This window comes from Podarcis gaigeae (assembly GCF_964106915.1).
Source record: "Podarcis gaigeae genome assembly, chromosome: 15".
Classification (NCBI taxonomy): domain Eukaryota; kingdom Metazoa; phylum Chordata; class Lepidosauria; order Squamata; family Lacertidae; genus Podarcis; species Podarcis gaigeae.
In genome coordinates this window covers 19,588,599-19,606,917 of record NC_139692.1, presented here as the reverse complement: position 1 = coordinate 19,606,917, position 18,319 = coordinate 19,588,599, and the positions used below count along the sequence as shown (strand labels likewise).

Below are 18,319 nucleotides of genomic sequence, written 5' to 3'. Positions count from 1 at the left end.
CATCATTAGCTAAATTAAACATGGTGAAGAAGCTTGAATCTCAGGCAGCCCTACATAGTCTCAAAAGTTGCTTTTGGAATAAAAAGTAGGAGGAGAGAGGAATTTCTTCCAGCTACGCTTGAAGAATATACTTGCATTGAGAGTGAGAGAAAGAGATTAGAAAAAAGTTTATTCTGCATCCATTATGTCCAGGATTCACTCTGGCACTTCTTCCCAATATTGCACAGGGTCAGGGCTTGTGATCTAGAGATGCTGCCAAAATGAAATTGGGCAAGGAGAAGGCTAATCAGACTAGATGAAGCATGGCAAGGATGTTCAAGCTACCAGAAGCTTCATCTGCTCCCTAGAGACAAGTCTCTGAGACTACAGTAGAAAGTCAAGCCAGAGTCTGTTTGAGGCTTTATAGGGCAGGTAAAATCCCATTGGCCATTTGTATCACCTAACAGCTGATGAGTAAGGAGCAGCAGCACCTTTTTCCTGCCAGCTGCACTGACAACACACAACTACATAACATGCCAGGAGAACAATTCCCTCTTCTGGACAGTGCAGTGGCTAAAGGTATTAAGAATCTCAGTTCAAGATATGGGCACCATTCATACAACTTTTCTAAATTGCCTTAAAAAAAAAAATACATATGTTTATGTGTTAACCTTTATGAGCCACCATAGAGGCCTTTTTTTGCTGAAAGTTAGCACCAAAGTGAACATAATCCCCTTCTCTCCCTCCCCCCCTCCCTTTGTAGTGACAGTTCTATCGTTGAGAAGTCAGAATTGTAAATCCTTGCTCTGTGGATTATTTCCATCTCTGCGCCATTGAACAGTAGAAGGTTGATACTTGTTTCTTTGTAGCTAAATTGAGCAACGGTGATGAACACATTAGATGCCCAAGATTGCAGAATGGAGATCAAAGCACAGCATGCAGTTAATAAGCCCACATCACTCACAAATATGAGCGTTAGCATATATGATTATATGTTATGAGTGTTTTGCTGCCCATTTTCATTCCCTCTGCAAAAAAACCCCAAGATAGCTAATTGTTGCAGTTATCGTATTATATTCTCAAAGTGCCCTGCCAAACAGATTGCAATTCCATCTGATGGGACTTGTGCTGTCGCTTCTGTAACACTTTAAAATGCTCCATCACAGGCTTGTTCTGTACACTCCCGTACACACCGTATGTGCATGGCATCTTTTACCAGAACACAATCCAGGGAAGTCTTGTCCAACTCCTATTAGCTGGGAGAACACAGCAAATGATTGCATGCAACAGATGGATCCTCTGTAGGAAAAGGGCCATGCTGAATCTGAAAATAAGCAGTGGTACTCAGTGGCACTATGTCACATTGTGATTCACTCACCTGCCCTTGAGGAATATCTGTCCAAGGTTATCCTCACAGGTATTTAGGAGGCAAGTGAAAGATTTGCTGTTTATGCCATCTCTTTCCTTTGCTGTGTGAATTGAAACTGAACCCCTTAGGGTTTTGTGGGTTGCTCTTTGTGTTTTATCCCTTGCCATGTTTTCCTGGAGCCAAAGTTTGATCTGGAAAGGTGGATGATGAATTTAACAATAATGATGATATGTCCACTAGGCACAAGTATCAGCTGCTATGTCTTGGTGCTGGGAGACAGCCTGCACATGGAGCAAGGTTATGCTGCTCCTCAGTTGGTGGATTTGCTGGTGCCATTAAGGGCATTAGAGCAAGAGATGGGCAGATCTGTTTCATGCAATGCATCCACACTGAGAGAGCTCATCCAGACTTCATTTCCTGCCACATTTCTAGAAACAGGTCTGTACTTTAAAGTGCCATGTCTGAGCCCCCCCCCTGCCCAGTTACTTTCCTTGTCATAACCTGCTCTTTACCGCTGAATCAGAGCAAACAGCAGTCTGCAGAAAACCTGAATTGCCATTTGTTCTGATACAACGTTAAAGAGTGGGTTTTCTCAGGGAAAGTGTTGGGGCCTGTACCTAGAAAGCATGGGGTAAAATGCAGATGTGGATGAGCCATTAGTTCTCCTGCACATGCCTCATTTAAATGAATAGGAGCTGTGCTAGAATGGAGAACCGTAGGGAACTGCCTTTTTCCAGTATGCACAATCTATGTAAAACCATAGCCCCAACTAGCTCAGTGTTGTCTACAAGAACTAGCAGTGGGTTCTCCAGGGTTTCAGATGGGACAGGGTTTTTCCAGCCCTACCTGGAGATGTTGGGGATTAAATTTGTGCCTTTCCACTTGCAAAATGTGTGCCTTGCCACTGAGCTACATGCTGCACCTCCTAAATGTCTGTTGAAATGAAACTTGCCCAGGAGGACTTCCTAATGGATTGTTCCCCATGCCAGTTAACGGTAGGAACCTTTTAGATTTTCTGTCTCATTTTCCAAAACGTTGGCCAACTCCAAACCTGACACCAGTTCTGTAAGCATTGGGTAAATGTTTGTGGCAGTAAATTGCGGGAAGAGTGGGCGAGGATTGACAGTTTATCCTGTTGTCTCATTGTTTGCCACAAAAGAAGATCAGCTCCTCAGCAACTCTCACATTGATTTTCTTTCTAAAATAACGGCAGAAGCAGATCTTTGAGGATGTGTGATGAGGTCCAGGAGCTTCAGAATAACTGTTCTTTTGGGAATGAGTTCTTGGAATCAGGTTGGGTTCTCTGAGTTATTGTCTGGTTGAAAAAAAGCTTCTGAATTCCACAAAGGAATTGTGTCGGCGCCTCTCCATTTCACAGAATCTGATTGATGAATAGTTAAAAATCCCTGCAGAACAGAGACTAGTCAGTGGATTTAGTCTTGTTGTATCTACTAACCCTGCTGGGAAATGCTTTGTTGCCATCTCATGTGTCCGCTTTATTTCAGTGTTGCACCTTGCATTTCCCCTTATTTCTTATTTCTGAAGATGTACATTTTCAGTACTCAGCAGCTACTGTTCAGGGAGTCTGAAATGTGTTTCCATGTCAACGAAAACAAGCTTAGGAATTGCTCATGGAAATGTTGGGTTAAGCAGGGGCAGTCAGCTAAACTGATGGATGTATCATCACCACCAACACTTGATTATTTGCCCCTGGAAAGTTTCCTCATCTTTATCCCTGGCTGTCCAGTCTGAACCTGTGTATTTTCCCTTTACACTACTGCACCTGCAGTTCCTGACAGTAAGTCCTCTGGTATTGGTGTTGCTGATAGTCTGCAAGGGCAGAATATCTAGGAGGTCTGCCTATGATACCACTTTGGACAAACGTATCCTTGAGACTGTGACCATTCAGATGCTGGCACTATTACTCCTGTGTCACTAGTCTCTCAGTCTAGTAGACTTAGTTGGATGCTTTTAGCAACTGCAGTACCAGTTGGCCTGAACCCCCTAGCCAGTTGAACCCCCAACAGCCAGCCTGGGCCAATTAGTCCCTATATAAAGCCCTAGTTCAAGAGCTTCTTCAGGCCAAGTGAGTTGTTTCTTGCAGGTGGATACTGCCTGAGCTTTTTCTCTTATTCCCTGAATGCCTTTGGTTGTGAATCTGCTTGTATTCATGTTTACTCCCATGGAACTGGGCCTTCCTGCTTTGGACCACCACCTTATTTCTGACAAAGCCGTGTTCAGTTGGCCTATGTAGTTATGGATCTTTAACCAGTGCCATGTGCAGAATCTACAGAAAAAACTGGCTTCTATGGTACTTCAGTAATGTATAAAGGAAGGACACTCTAGATGCAGCTGCTACCCTCATGTTGCTGGAACAGGGACAATATTGACCCACCTGGACAAATTGGTTATCCATCATGTAGTTTTCTCACAGTATAACGAACACATTGCAGGCAGCAGTTTTGTGTCTCTCATTCCCCATCCCCACTGAGTGCTCTCTCTTTGTCTGTCTGTCTCTGTCTCTGCCCCTCAGCCTTCCTTCATCTGAAGAGAATGCAAATATTGGATTTAGTAAGATTGACTAGTGTCAACCTGTGATTAATCTTTGGATGAATTATTTGCATAGCTGTGGATCCAGGCAGCAAGGGGAGATGGTGTGCTAGAGAAGGAGCCGCTCCCCTAACCAAAAGAAGAAGCAAATATTGGTTCATTGGCGCTGGAGCTGAAAAGCAAGAAATTGTGGAAGAGGAATCTGAGCTTGTTGCATGTACTCATAGTAGCATCCCCCAGGGAGTGTTTAGAGTAAAGAGTGATTAATAACAATAACAGGGAATCTAAAAGGCTTTTTAGTGGTATGTTATGTGCTGTGTTTTTCAATTGTGGTGGTAAAATAATACAGTGACTATCATATTAGGCATTGATTATCATGCCATATATATGTGCATTTTTCAGCTTGAATATTGCTTCGCTGTTCTTCCATTCTGAGAGGATGCTTCTGTTCAAACTTTCATCATTCTTTCTTTTCTTTTATCATTAAAGTAAAATCCAATGTTTTCTTTTTTACAAATTGTCTTATGACCTGGAGGATTCTATAGTGCTTGTGAGTAACTCAGTCTTCCTTCCTACTAACAGGCCATAACGTAGGACTGTAAGGGACAATGGATTCTTCCAAACATATGGAAGGCTTTCACACAGACTTTCCCAGGACCTACTGCAGTGTATACATTTATTATTTGTACAGTGGTACCTCAGGTTACATACGCTTCAGGTTACAGACTCCGTTAACCCAAAAATAGTACCTCGGGTTAAGAACTTTGCTTCAGAATGAGAACAGAAATCATGCTCCGGTGGCGCAGCGGCAGCAGGAAGCCCCATTAGCTAAAGTGGTTCTTCAGGTTAAGAACAGTTTCAGGTTAAGAATGGACCTCCGGAACAAATTAAGTACTTAACCCGAGGTACCACTGTATTTGTATTTCTCATGGCCCACCTTAGCAATTCAGATAGTGGTCATGGTCACATGTCTTGGTAACCCATTAACCATGGCCTACTGTGCACAAACCAGTTCAGCCCTTTTCATTCATCTGCTCAACCCAGTTGTTTCACTACCAACATGCCACAGTCTGTAGCCAAGGTTTGTTTTTAGCTAACTGATTGTGCTGCAGTCAAGTGAAACAAACCATGACCTTGGTTCACATGTAACACTGGTGGAGAGGAAACCAATGACCCAGATAGGCATATTCATGGTAAAGCTTCAGCTGTGGCTTACTGTGGCATGTGAATCACTTCTGTGTCATCAACGCATATGGATGATTTTTCTGCCTGAGCTGTATTCTGAAAATGAGTATGAAGCCATATTAGGACAAATACCAGGGAACCTGGGTTGGAGGTGAAATATTTAATATCATATAAATCAGAATAGATCCATTGCTGGAGACCCATCAGGCTTGGCATTTTCTTCACATTCTCCTTACCGAGCCAAGTTTCCATTCTATTAAAAAACTCTCCTTGCTAAAATGTCAATGGGTTCAACATAACATCTTCCTCACTCCGTGCCACATGGCAAGTTTCCTGTAAAATACTATCCTAATACATTAGACGGGGGAGAGATTTTTTTTTTATTAATGTCACCTTCTAAGATTTATGGCTCCCCAGACCACATCTCCTCGTTTCAGCCTGTGAAATGTCTTTTGGAGCAGTTGTGTAATATTTAATATACTTTCACAATTTTGGTGATAAAATGTTTAGTGATGAGGCAGAAGGAAAGAAGGAGGGAAATGGTTTTCGTTGCTTCATAAAATTGGCAAAGGAAGAAGGACGGCATTAGCGCCTCCCCCCCCCCCCCAACCACTGCCTTGAAAATTTAATTTCAACATACTGGTTAGCTAGTAAATGGGGATACGATGGATGGAGGGAAGAAATAAACAGGAAACACTTATCACTTACTGATTCTGCAAGCTCTATACATTCAGGAAACAATGGGGTGGACTTTGAGGCACTCTCTCCCCCCCCCAATTCATCCTAAGGTTAGCCACTTATTACAGGGCCCGATGTAACACACACACACCACACACACAACACACAACTCCAGACTTGTGACCAAGGAGGATCCCATCATATCCGATAGCTAAACAAAGTCTCAGCTTTTCTGTGAGGCTCCTGGTTCAAGGGTGTTTGAGTCTTCTGAATGGCTGTTATGGCTTTACCAGCTAAAAAAGGCTATTTTGAAAGCCTCTCATTCTTCCAGTCTGGTTACATTTTGGGGATTGATGTAGCTTATAGCCCTGTACCATCTCATTCCTGTTTTGATTTCCAGCACCCTCTTTTATAACATTTCAAGTAGAGGATTATCTTTGCCTATGAGCCATGCATAGATGGGGCATTAATTAAGCATGCCGTCTTCCTTTCTATGTCTTTTTGTGCTTGATTTTCAATAAAGAGTTTGGGTTTTTTCATGCTTGTGTAGTTTGGATTGTTGATGGCATTGGAAAGGATCATTAGTAGTTGTCCTGGAAGTCCACTAAGTTGGGGCAGAAGAGGAACCAGTCTTAGTTTATTTTGCGAAAGGAAGACACAAAGCTTTAAAAGCTGGAATATAATTGTACATGTAATAAAAGATTAGAATGTCCCAGCCTCCTTTAGGAGGAAGGGTGAGATACAAATTAAATACATAAAAATATATACGAAAATCTGAATCTGACAATGCTTGAAAACCCATCCAGCACATTTGAAATGATCCACCTTCTTTATTTGGGTTAGCGGTAAAAAGAAACGGACGCAGGTGGCGCTGTGGGTTAAAGCCTCAGTGCCTAGGACTTGCCGATCGAAAGGTCGGCGGTTCGAATCCCTGCGGCGGGGTGCGCTCCCGCTGCTCGGTCCCAGCGCCTGCCAACCTAGCAGTTCGAAAGCACCTCCGGGTGCAAGTAGATAAATAGGGACCGCTTACCAGCGGGAAGGTAAACGGCGTTTCCGTGTGCGGCTCTGGCTCGCCAGAGCAGCGATGTCACGCTGGCCACGTGACCCGGAAGTGTCTCCGGACAGCGTCTCCGGACAGCGCTGGCCCCTGGCCTCTTAAGTGAGATGGGCGCTGTCAGGACTGCCGCTAGGTCCCAGCTCACAGAGGACCAACGCCCAGTGGATGTTATATACAAAAGTCTTTATTAAAGTTTAGTTTCCATTTCCAAGCTCTGGGCGCGCAGACCCACGTCTTGACGCTAGACCGGCTAAGTCCCCTCTGACTCACTGCTCCACCCACACCAGTTTAAGATTCTAGCCCGGCTCCACCTCTTACGCTGTTCTTTCCTTCGCTGGGTCCTTCTGCCCTCTGGCGTTCCCTCCTTCCTGGACTCCTCTGACGCTGAGCCTCCTGAGTCTTGCCCCTCCCTCCGGCGGGCTTTAGGACCTGGCTCCCTTCCCGGGCTCCCTGCTGTGCCGCGCTCCTGTACATTTGAACTTGGCGCGCGCGCCCAGCCGGTGACTTTCCTTCTGACCGTTTCCCCGCTTCCTGATGTGGGCGTTGCCAAACCTGACTCCTCTCCTCCCTCTGGTGGTGAGGACACTGGTCCCGACTCCTGGGACTCCCCCTCCCCACTGCGCTCTGGTGGAGACGCTGGTCCTGATCTCCAACTGCTGCTCAGGGACTCCCCGCTGGCCCCTTCCTCCTGGGGCTTCCCCCCTGGAGCCCCCCTCGCTCTGGCCACCGGCGCTCCCTTCTGTGAGTCCTCCGATTCGCTAGAGAGGCTTGTGGAATAACTCTGGCCACTGTCACTGCCTGCGCCCCCCTCGTACTCCTCCTCCTCACTCTCCATTTGCTCCCCCTCCTGTGTCTCTCCTTCTGAACCCCTGACAGGCGCACAACCCCAGAGTCTGTCAAGACTGGCCCGTACGGGCAGGGGTACCTTTACCTTTACCTTTAAAAAGAAAATAGTCTTGACTTTAAAACAGAATAAAAACTTGAAGCAAATCATGCTGTAATCAAATATGTTAATTAAATATGTGACCTTTCAGGCTCCATTTAATGCCCCATTGGCACAGCTTGTGGGGGTAAGCTAGCTTTTGTTGTGTCATTGATGTCTGTAGACTTGTCCTCAGATGGGTAGAGCTCAGTCTAGTGATGAAAAGCAAAAGTGCTGCTCCAAATAAAACATTAGCAGGTTACCTGGTAGAACTCAGTTTTCAGTGTTTTTCCTTCACCCAAATGCTGTGCTTAATTGACCGAGGTTAGAGACTCATGGTTCACGCTTCTTTGTTCCTTTCTTCTTTATTATAGTGTCCTGTCTTGTGTTGTTTTTTTTTTAAAAATTCTTTCATTCCCCCCCCCATGTGTACTTGTCAATCAATATTTCCGTTGCCTGCCATTTTGTGTTAAGTCCAATTTTCCTGTATAATTTACTCCCCCCCCCTTTGCCTCCCCTCTCACTTAACTAGAAATGGGTCCACAAAGCTGTTAGGGCTAAATCTACAGTTTCAACTTCTGCAAGAACCACCATGCCATGTCTGGAAGGTGTCTTGGGTAATACTTCCCAGAATCCAACTCTTCTTTGGAAGCCACTACTGAAGGTCTCCCATGTGGCTTCCTTTTTAGTGGATGCTTCTCTCAATATGGTTCCATTCTAGTCTCATTCCTTGGTGACTAGTGTATTTGTATGATAGTCTCTATGGTTGAAGTATCGTGCTCTACAGGTTCAGTTTGGCTATGGAACCATTAGTTGGCAGTCAGCTTTTTGGAGATGCCACCTTGAAGGATGTCCTTGTAGAATCTAATGACAAGAAGAAAGATATGCTGAAGAAAGAAGAGAAGACATGCACTTTTAGGAGACCTTTCCACCCCCTATCACTCAGCTCAGTCTTTTCGTTCTTCCAAGAGTTCTTGCAGAGGCAGAGATTTTTCAGACCTCCAATCTCCCCTGGTCTTGCCAGTGCAGAGGAACAAGGCCCCAATATCAATGACTTTTTACAGATGTTTACCATATCAAAGGTCTTGATGGATCTTAAACTAAGACTTATACAACAGCAAATAATATTTATAATCTGTTGGAATCCACTATGTTTGTCATATCCACATTCAGCTGACAGAAGAGGTTTGCCATTCGTTTCTTTGCTGAGCAGAGAGTCACCTGGATTTGATTTCAGCGAAGTAGATGTAGGTCCCGCTACGTGAACGTAATCCGTTTCTCAGAAACGGTTTGTAAAGCGAGTATTTGCATTGCAAGACAATGATTTCCATTGTTTCCCATGGGGAAAATTCCAAAGTGTTCTCAACCAAGAAGAAATTAACTGATTGCCTTTTTTCAACACCAGTCTTCTATGAATTAGTTTTGTTTGAAGCAGTTGCTTTGAGGGCCTGGTCTTGCTCACAGATTCAGAGGCATCAGCATTATTAGTTCATTATTCTAAAAGTGTAGAGGATTGAACATGGCTAGAACAGACCCCTGCCCCTTCCATCTATGCACTTGCACCTGCATAATTTGACTGCTGCAGCTCTTCAGCCACTCTGTATCCCCCAACCTTATATTTTTGGGTAAAGAATGTTAGAGTTCCAGGATGCTTCTGTAGACAGAAATAGATTTATTGCAGCTTCAACTGCGTTGATGGTTTTGCTCTCAGAAATATCCTGTCAACTGCAGCTGTGCCGAAGTCTCGTTTAGATGGTTTAAATGGAATTTGTCTTTTCGTTCTCTCTCACTCTCTCTTGGGGACCCATTTTGGAGCTGTTGAGACAGAAAGCAGCTTCTCAAAATGATTCATCTTGCACTGACCCTTCTTTTGAAATCTCTGTAGCCTGCATAGTCTGAGCTAGGAGAAAGCAGCCATTTATTGGCGTAGATTTAGCAATTCTCTGCCCCGCCCCCCAGTGACATCCTGCTGCAACAGGCAAGGATGGTGAGCAGGGAAGATGTACCCGGGTGAAGGAAGCGGTAAACAAACATTTTATTTCTGCCTTGGTTCTCTCTGCAGTCCCAGTGTTGTTAAGCAAAGAGGCCACCACATTAGCATATTATTTTATTCAGGCTAACGTCCCTCTCTTTCCATTATATCATTGCCTTGCCTTTTGTTCAAGCCAAGACTTTTGGTTTGTTGTTGTTATAGTGCTGAATTTTGGAGAATTAAAGCTGTGGCAATAAATAATGTTCCTCTAGATAATAAATGCCTGAATCAGAATCTTAGAGTTGGAGGGGTCTTTGTAGGCCATCTAATCCAATTTCTGTTTGATAAAGCTAATCCGGAGCTAGAACACCTCAAAAGGGATGTTACTTAAAATGGGAAGACCTCTCCCACTCTGTGGGCCCAGTTCATGTCTGCATTGTGCTGTGAAGGGGCACCACTCTCCTAGTACAGACTTGACACTGATGCTTGAACAAGATTCATTTGAATACTTGGATAGCAATGCCATCGCCCTTGACAGGCTACTCTGTTATCCAAACAGACCTGCAAAAGGTTTGAACAATATAGATTTTTGTAACAGTAACATGTATTGCTCTTCTGAACTGCAGGGATGGGAGTCAGTTTTGGCTTGGAAACAGTTGCACTGTCATCTCTCTCTCTCTCTCTCTCTCTCTCTCTCTCTCCTTCTTTCTTTTGTAGTATGCCTTTGCAAAACCATAGACTGAAGTCAGGCCTAACGTGTCCCAGAACCATCCCCCTTAATTACGCAAAGGATAGCTTCAGCCAAAACCCTTATAACTCTATAGTCCTCTTTCCATGTAATAAAACATTATGAATGATCTCTGTGTACATGTAGTCTAATATGAGTAATAATTAGATATTTGACCTGCTCACCTATGATGATTAGGAACCACACCCTGTTGAGATGATTATGGCAAAATGTACTTACACTTCATTAACCCACTAGCTAATGGGCGCCACTGTGCTACCCAAGGAGCCTTCTCAAAACATATAGAGCCAGTACTGAGAATATGCATGCTTCTTCCTTCAAACACACCCCACCCCACTCCCATTTCCAAGCCCTAAATGAAGCACAAAGCTCATGCTGGCTTGCCTTTCTTCTTTAAATTAACGATTAAAAGCTGGATTATTATTCTTTTTTTAAACCAACTTTATCAAATTCTTGTTTCTTCACAAAAGCAAAGTTGCATGGCTTGTGTACTGTGATAGTAGCTGGCCCTGACATTTTGCTTGCGATAAGTGCCAAATACCAGAATTATAACTTGATGTTTTGAGGAGAGAGACAAGTGCCAAAATCTAGAACCAATGATTAAATGATCGGTTGAGAGGGTCATTGTTCATGCGACGTGACATCGTCTTCGCTCTTCATGAACCACTCCAGTATACACATTTCATCCTCCGTAATGAGAACTTCAAAACTAATCACAGTAGGGAGATTAAATAACTATTTTTAAACAAAATAGAACAAAATGATTCCTTCATCTGAAAAGCTCTTCAGATGAAAGTTGGTTTTACACTTGAAAAATAAATATAATCAAATTAATGGACTAGAGCCAAGATGTTTGTGAATTGTGCCATTCATGCATTCTGCAGATGTTATAAGAGAAAGTGAGGTGAAACAGCAGTAGAGGCTTCCCCACACCCATTGTACTCATTAGCTGAAAGAGTATATTTACAGAGCCAATTATTGGGGGGGGGAGAGAATAGAATAAGCCCAGAGCTTAAACAGCCCCCAGTTATGTAGGTGCTCTGTTCCTTGCTGTTAGCTTGCTTGCTTCTGTGCTTTATTCATGCTATCTCTCTTGTTGAGGCCCAGAGTTGAAGAAAGCCAAATAATTCATTCACGATTACTGATGGCATAAGCAAGCAAATCACTCTTTTTGCAGATGGCTTTTGATTTATGGATTTGCATCATGATTCAAACTAGAAGTGATGGAGGCAGCCCCATCTATGCATATTAAGTCAGACCACTTAATTGTTTACTGAGCTTTCAGGGTTTCAGGCAGAGGTCTTCCAAATCTCAGCTCAGGTGGAGATGCCAGGGATTAAATCCGGGACCTTCTGCATGCAAAGCATGTTCTCTGTTATTGAGTTCTGGGTGTGTGAGTAGGAGGTGTTAAGCCCTCTGTCACTCACCTTATCCTCCTATCACACTCTTAACTTATGTTCCCCTCCAACCTGGAATAGACTGGAAGAATGAGCTGAGCTTGTATAAGTGTCTGGAACAATAGTCCTTGAGAACGGACCACTAGGCACCATTTGTAGTGAAAACTGGACCTTGCAAATTCCCCTGCTTTGTATACGAATGGAGCAGACTTGTGAATAGCAGAAATGGCTGCCCACGTCATTTCCCCATTTCCTTCATATAGATATTGATGTAAGGTAACCTTTTCCGTCCTGGTGCTTTCCAGATAGTTTGGCCTACAACTCAACCCCAACCAGTATGGGGTGGGTGAGAATCTCTAAGGGGAAATTCTCTCCAAATAGCCAATGTATGTGTGTGCATGTGCCAACTGAATAATAGGTAATGGAAAACCTGTGTGTGTGTGTGTGTGTGTGTGTGTGTGTGTGTGCACAGACACATATTGCAAGATATTTTTTTAGCCTGTAACAGCTTATGGAATCCTGGGGGAGGTCATGACTGGATTACAGGAACCCTGAACAGGGACAGTTCTGTTAGAGGTGGTACATTGCAACATTTCATTGTAGGTCCTAACTCAAAGGCATCCCATTTGAATGAGATATTTTGAAATTATTGCTTAAGTTTTTTCTTCTTAATGCACCTTGAGTTTTTATCACTCCTGTTGCTGCTGCTGCTGCTGCTGCCATATGAAGGCTTACATGCCACTAAATATGAAAGATTAATTTGAAACTTAAATAGAATATTGATTATTGGGCCCTTTTGCTGTTGGCAGGAAGCAGCCCTGGTTACGAAGTGAGTCTATTAAAAGCTATAAAACTCAGTGCAAATGAGTGCGCTGTGAATCTCAGCATGTGGGAGGTGTTGGAATATCCACAAAATACCTAAGTTCTCTTGACACCGGAGGTGCAGAAAATGCTTCCAAAGACCAACAATAAAGTGTTTTGGAAGAGTGCAGAAACTGAAGTGATATGAAATATGATCAATGACCTGGGAGGGCGGTTGCTGCTAAGTAAGTAATTGATTCCTATGCATAGTTAAATGCAGCAGGCTGGGTTGTTCTGTCAGAGTCAGGCTTCCAATATGCTGCATGGAGGGGGGGGGGGTTGGTTGTTGTTGTTTTTTTGCATGTCCCACCACACATCCTGTTAATTAAGAATGCCTATAAAAAGGAGTTGCATATCATCCATAAAGAAAGAAACAAGTGAAGGAGGAAATGTTATTGGTGGGCATTTTTTTTAAAAAAGTGTTAATGGTGGCAGTTTAAGGGAACAGCCCTTTCACAAGAAGGATAACAAAGCCACTTGCCAGGGGCTTGAAATGTCAGTTTGAGATAGGACTGCTTTGGCTATCAGTTTCAGAGGATTGATGGAGAAATGTATTTGCACCCAGTAGACTTTCTTGGATGAGGCTGATTTTCCTGAGTCCATTTCATTTGGGATGTAGGTCCACAGTTCTGGCACTGAAACCACATTGGTTGCCCTGTGAAATAAGCTCTGTCAGGAGAATGGCAGAGCACAATTCTATCAACTCTCTATTTTCCAACACCATAACATACTGCCAGCTCAATACCGCGATATATCACAGTGTCGGAAAGGAGTCCATGTCAAAGCAGTGGCGGATGAGGCAGGTGTGCCAACACTGTTTGTATGCTGCTTCACCCACCCACTTCCTTGGCACGGGCAGGGTGGGGGAGTGAGCAGGCACCCTCACCCTCCCTGGATGGGCAAGATGTGCGGACAGGCTGTTTCTCCCTCTGCAGCAGTATGAGGGCATACCACAATGGTGACTTCACTCAGTGGTATATCGCTGGTGAAACCGCCACTGCTCCCGAGTCCCTCTGCCTCCAGTGGCCGGCTGCAGCTTGTTTCTCCATCAGCGTGCTCGGCGCTGGTAGCAGAGGGACTCAGGAGGCGGTGGTTTCACCAGTGGTATACAGTTGAATGAAACTGTCATCACAGTCCACCTCTAATACAGGTCCTGGGCGATATATGGGTATATCGCTCAGGCCTAATAGCCAGGGTATACTTCTGGAAAGCATGTCTGAGTTGGGTATGGGTAGGCCTGTCTTGTACTGGTTCTATTCTTACCTGTAGGCTGTTCCCAGAAGGCAGTGCTGAGAGATTTTTGCTTTACCCTGTGGTACATATCTCCTCTTTGTGGGCTCATAAGATTTCATTACCCTTCCTCCAAAGATAATTCAATTTCATTGGACGACACAGCACATCTGCCCCCTGCTCAGAGGTTTAACTTCGAGAAGAAGGAGCTGAACTATGAAGAACAATAACTCCCACTGAAAGGAGATATATCTCTTTTGTCATGTGTGGACAGGTTGATAACTGAATGGTGAAGAATTACACAGAATTTACAGCATTTGTTCTAGGAAAAACCACTCTCCCCTATAATCATTGTTGAGCTGTAAATAGTCATGAAGGATAACAACAGGCTGATTATGGATCTGCGTTGCCATTTTGATACCCTTAAAGGGGCTGCTCCTCACACTGACAAAATTTCAACCAGCATCCTTCCAGTGTGAGTGATTTAACAGGGGTAGGGACCAGGAAAATAGGAACTAAATGGGCAAATAATGGGAGCAGAAGAGTGGTGGATGTCAAGGCTGAAGTGCTACTTGAGGAAGTGTCACTTCCAGAGGTACCTTCTGGTCTTGTAAAGCAGCTGTGCCGGTTGTTGAGAGGAGGGAATATTAGTAGCAAATTGTGAGATTTTGACCATCTTCGGCCCATCTGAAGCTGATACAGGCTCGTCTTATCTTGAGCCCAAGCAGAGTAGTCCACACAGCAGAAGGATAAGCAGTATGTGCCACATTCTTAACTTTATTTCCACTCCATGCTGAGAGAATACAAACATGCATCTTGCCTCTGTGAGAGCAGAGAAGCAACTCTCTAGGAAACAAAGAACACCGAGAGAACAGTGAAAAACAGGAAGCCAGTGTACGTCACATCCAGTCTCCCATTTCCCGTGGGAACCCAGTAACAGTAACTGACTGTGGAATGTAAACAATTGTCTTGTGACAAGCATTTTGCTGCACAGTGATGGAAGCAGAAACCAACACAAATAACATTAAAAAAACAACAACACCTTAGCAAACAGGTGACTGGTGATCAAAAGGAACTGAATGCAATCATGTCTGGTCAGCTCTGCAAGAAGGCCCGGTCCTTGCTTCTAAATTGAGGGCAAACAAGTCACACATGTTTTTGTCATGCAGAGGACCTCATTCTCTCAGAAGCTGATCAAATGTCAGAGCATATGGGGAAGGGCAGCTGTTTGGTTATTTTTTGTAGATGGAGTTAGTGAACAAGATAAGAATTGTCTCACTGGATCAGATGAAAAGTATATCAAGTTCAGCATTCTCTGTCCATTCATGGCTATCCAGATACCTCCAGCAGTGTTTGAAAGTACTTCCAGGAGAGGAGCAGTCTCAGTCACAGAAGATAACTGTAGTGATGGCTGCCGACGTACATGACTATAAATGAGGAGCAACAACAACAAATGTATTCTTCCCATCTGACTGGGTTGTCCCAGCCACTCTGGACAGTAATTAGACAAATTCATGGATGAGGATCAGGTTATCAATGGCTACTATTCACGATGGCTGTGTACTACTGTACCTCCATTATCAGAAGGTATATGCCTCAGAATGCCAGTTGCTGAGAAACGCAAGTGAGAAGCTGCTGTTGCGCTCAAGTCCTGCTTATATATAGACATCTACTTGGCCACCATGAAAACAAGATGCCTGACTAAATGGGTGACTGGCCTGATTTGGTTTGCTACACCTGGCTCTTCTTACAGTCTTAATATAGGTGAATAAAGAACGAAAACTGAAAACTGGGGGAACTTGAATAGGATATCTGTATCGATATAAAATCTTCCTAGAAATCTGGAGTTTTCTTTTATCAGCAGGAGACTGTACTTGATGACACAAGTTCTCTTTCAACTCTGATTATGTAGCTATGCAGCTGTGAACTTTTGGTTTTCTTTTTATAAAAATAAATACCATACTTAAAACAAAAATCCCTTCATTAAAGGCATCTGGGATATTTATCATCATAATCAATAATAAAGATTTATTCCCTTTTAAAAATGAAGAAGAAGAAAAAGAGTTTGGATTTGATATCCCGCCTTTCATTCCCTTTAGGGAGTCTCAAAGTGGCTAACATTCTCCTTTCCCTTCCTCCCCCACAACAAATACTCTGTGAGGTGAGTGAGGCTGAGAGACTTCAGAGAAATGTGACTGGCCCAAGGTCACCCAGCAGCTGCATGTGGAGGAGCGGAGACGCGAACCCAGTTCACCAGATTACAAGTCCACCGCTCTTAACCACTACACCACACTGGCTCTCAAAATGGCAAAAACTAAGAGTGTGTGTTAAAAACATCTCCCTGCAAGGAAGTACACTTGTGCCCTTATATAACAGACTTCAATATTTTTACAATTTTATTATCTCTCCCCACCCCCATCCCCGGGGAAACTAGAGATTTTTACTTTTTTGAGTATTGATGTTCATGCAAAATCTTTGATTATGTATTGAAGACAAATGAAGTGGAATCCAAGGGGTATTTCAAAGGTGAACGAATCATGGAGCTGAACTAGGCTCCTTCCTGATTATAAGCTGTCACAAGTTTGATAGAATGTCATATGGATTGAAGAAAATGAACTAAAATCCATGTGCATGTTGGCAGTTCCTAACTGTCTTGGAATATTCTGACATTGTGGATGCTTGTGGTCAGTTGCAGAAAACGAAGAGTGATCTTTAGGTAAGTGTATCAGAGTAGGCGTTTCATATTTCTTTAACAACATTTGCCTTTTCACCAGCTTCCACCAGCCACATGGACCTCCCCATCTCTCCTCTTTGTCGGGAAATGTAGGTTTCTTAATATTTTTTTAAAAGATTTTAATTAATTTTGCCTACGCTCTGATTTTAATGGCTTCATAAAGTGTCTTGGCTTAGTCCACTGTGGGTGAATGAAAATATTTGCTATGAAAAATAGCAAGGCTATTAGTTTTATGATCTCCCACACTCCACCCCCAAGCTTTAAAGAGCTTCTATCAAGAACATAATCAGGACAGCCATAAAACAGTGTCTCTTGCAAATTTATTGATACCTTTCCACAACATTTTAACTACAGTTGTTGCAATGATTCTGCTGGCCAGAATGCTTTCTAGCCACAATGAGACATCCTTCATTCTTATTAGTAGTGCAGGCCATGCCTATGAATGTTTATACTCCAGTGTAGCCCCACTGAATTCAGCGGGACCTAGTCACTGGTTACTTACAGATTATGGAATTACATCTTTTTTATTAGTGTTGTTATTTCAGCTGAACTAAGTATAAAAGTGAATTTGCAAAAATGTTTAGGAAGACCTAGGGGAAAGTGGCAGCCCATGCCAACCATTCCCAATGTTCCTGTTTAGAAGAGTGGACTTCATGCCTTCTCGCTGAGTTCTCTTTTGGCCGCCACAGTGACAGCATTAAGAAGAATGTTCTCTTGCTTCTTAATCCAGGCTATCAGGCCTGTGCTCTTTCTTTTTAGCTCTCTTCTTTCTACTTTTCATATGCTATTCTCTCTACTTCTCATTTTCACCCCTTTTCTATTGTGATATTTGGTCCTGTGTTTGTTACTGAGCACAGTGGAGACTTGAACCCAGAACTCTCCAACACTCTTGTAATAGGCACTTGCTTGGGGTATCTGTTCTATCTCCATCCTATTAAGAATGCTCTCTGGGTCAGTCAGCAACTTCTGCTTCCAAATACTAAAATTTTGGACCTGGTGAGTGTGTCCATTCTTAGTTTCCCCAGCCTCTTCCTTCTTTCAGAACTGACACCACATTTACCTTCCTTGCATCTTCTTCCTCTGATATCTCCAGAGCCATCAAAGCACACTCCTCCTTTCCAATCCAATTCCTGGGGAATTACTGGATAGGTTGACATGGCAACTGCCTCTGCAGACTAGCTGAGATCAATTCCTTTTTTCTTTCCCCCAGAAACAGTCATCCCTTTAAAAAAAAAGGGGGGGGAAAGGGGTAAGGGTGTGATCAGGCTTCTTCCTGTATGGTTGCTGTCATTTGCAAATGTTTTTCAATATACCCCAAGCTGATATGAGGAGCTGCTGCTTTAGGAGTATCTAAATGGCAATGCAAACCCATTATTGGCTTCTTGTTACATTTTAAAGCTGTTTAGATCTTGCACTGACTATGGGGGCATAGTTGTTTTTCTGAGAACAAATACTGTAAATCCTGTGTAATTCTCCACCATTTCCTTATCAACATGTCCACACACGATGAGAGCCATAACAGCTTTGGAATGGGATCACTACCATTGTAACCTTTTTTGGGTGGTTGCATCTTTGCTTTACTACGTAGGTTACAGAAAGGGGTGTTTTTATAGGCGCAAGTATCAGTGCAGAATTAA

At 43.4% G+C, this 18,319-nt stretch overlaps 1 protein-coding gene and 1 long non-coding RNA gene across 12 annotated transcripts in view; one reads left to right on the top strand and one right to left on the bottom strand.

Moving 5' to 3' along the window:
- The window catches only part of NCAM1 (neural cell adhesion molecule 1), a 216,291-nt gene that overhangs the window by 95,340 nt on the left and 102,632 nt on the right, over positions 1–18,319 (top strand). The window lies entirely within an intron of this gene.
- Positions 153–2,716, bottom strand: LOC310832402. Its single transcript, XR_014558258.1, has 2 exons — positions 2,195–2,716; positions 153–1,303 (listed from the first exon to the last, which is right to left on the bottom strand). It is a non-coding gene; the product is annotated as an uncharacterized lncRNA (long non-coding RNA).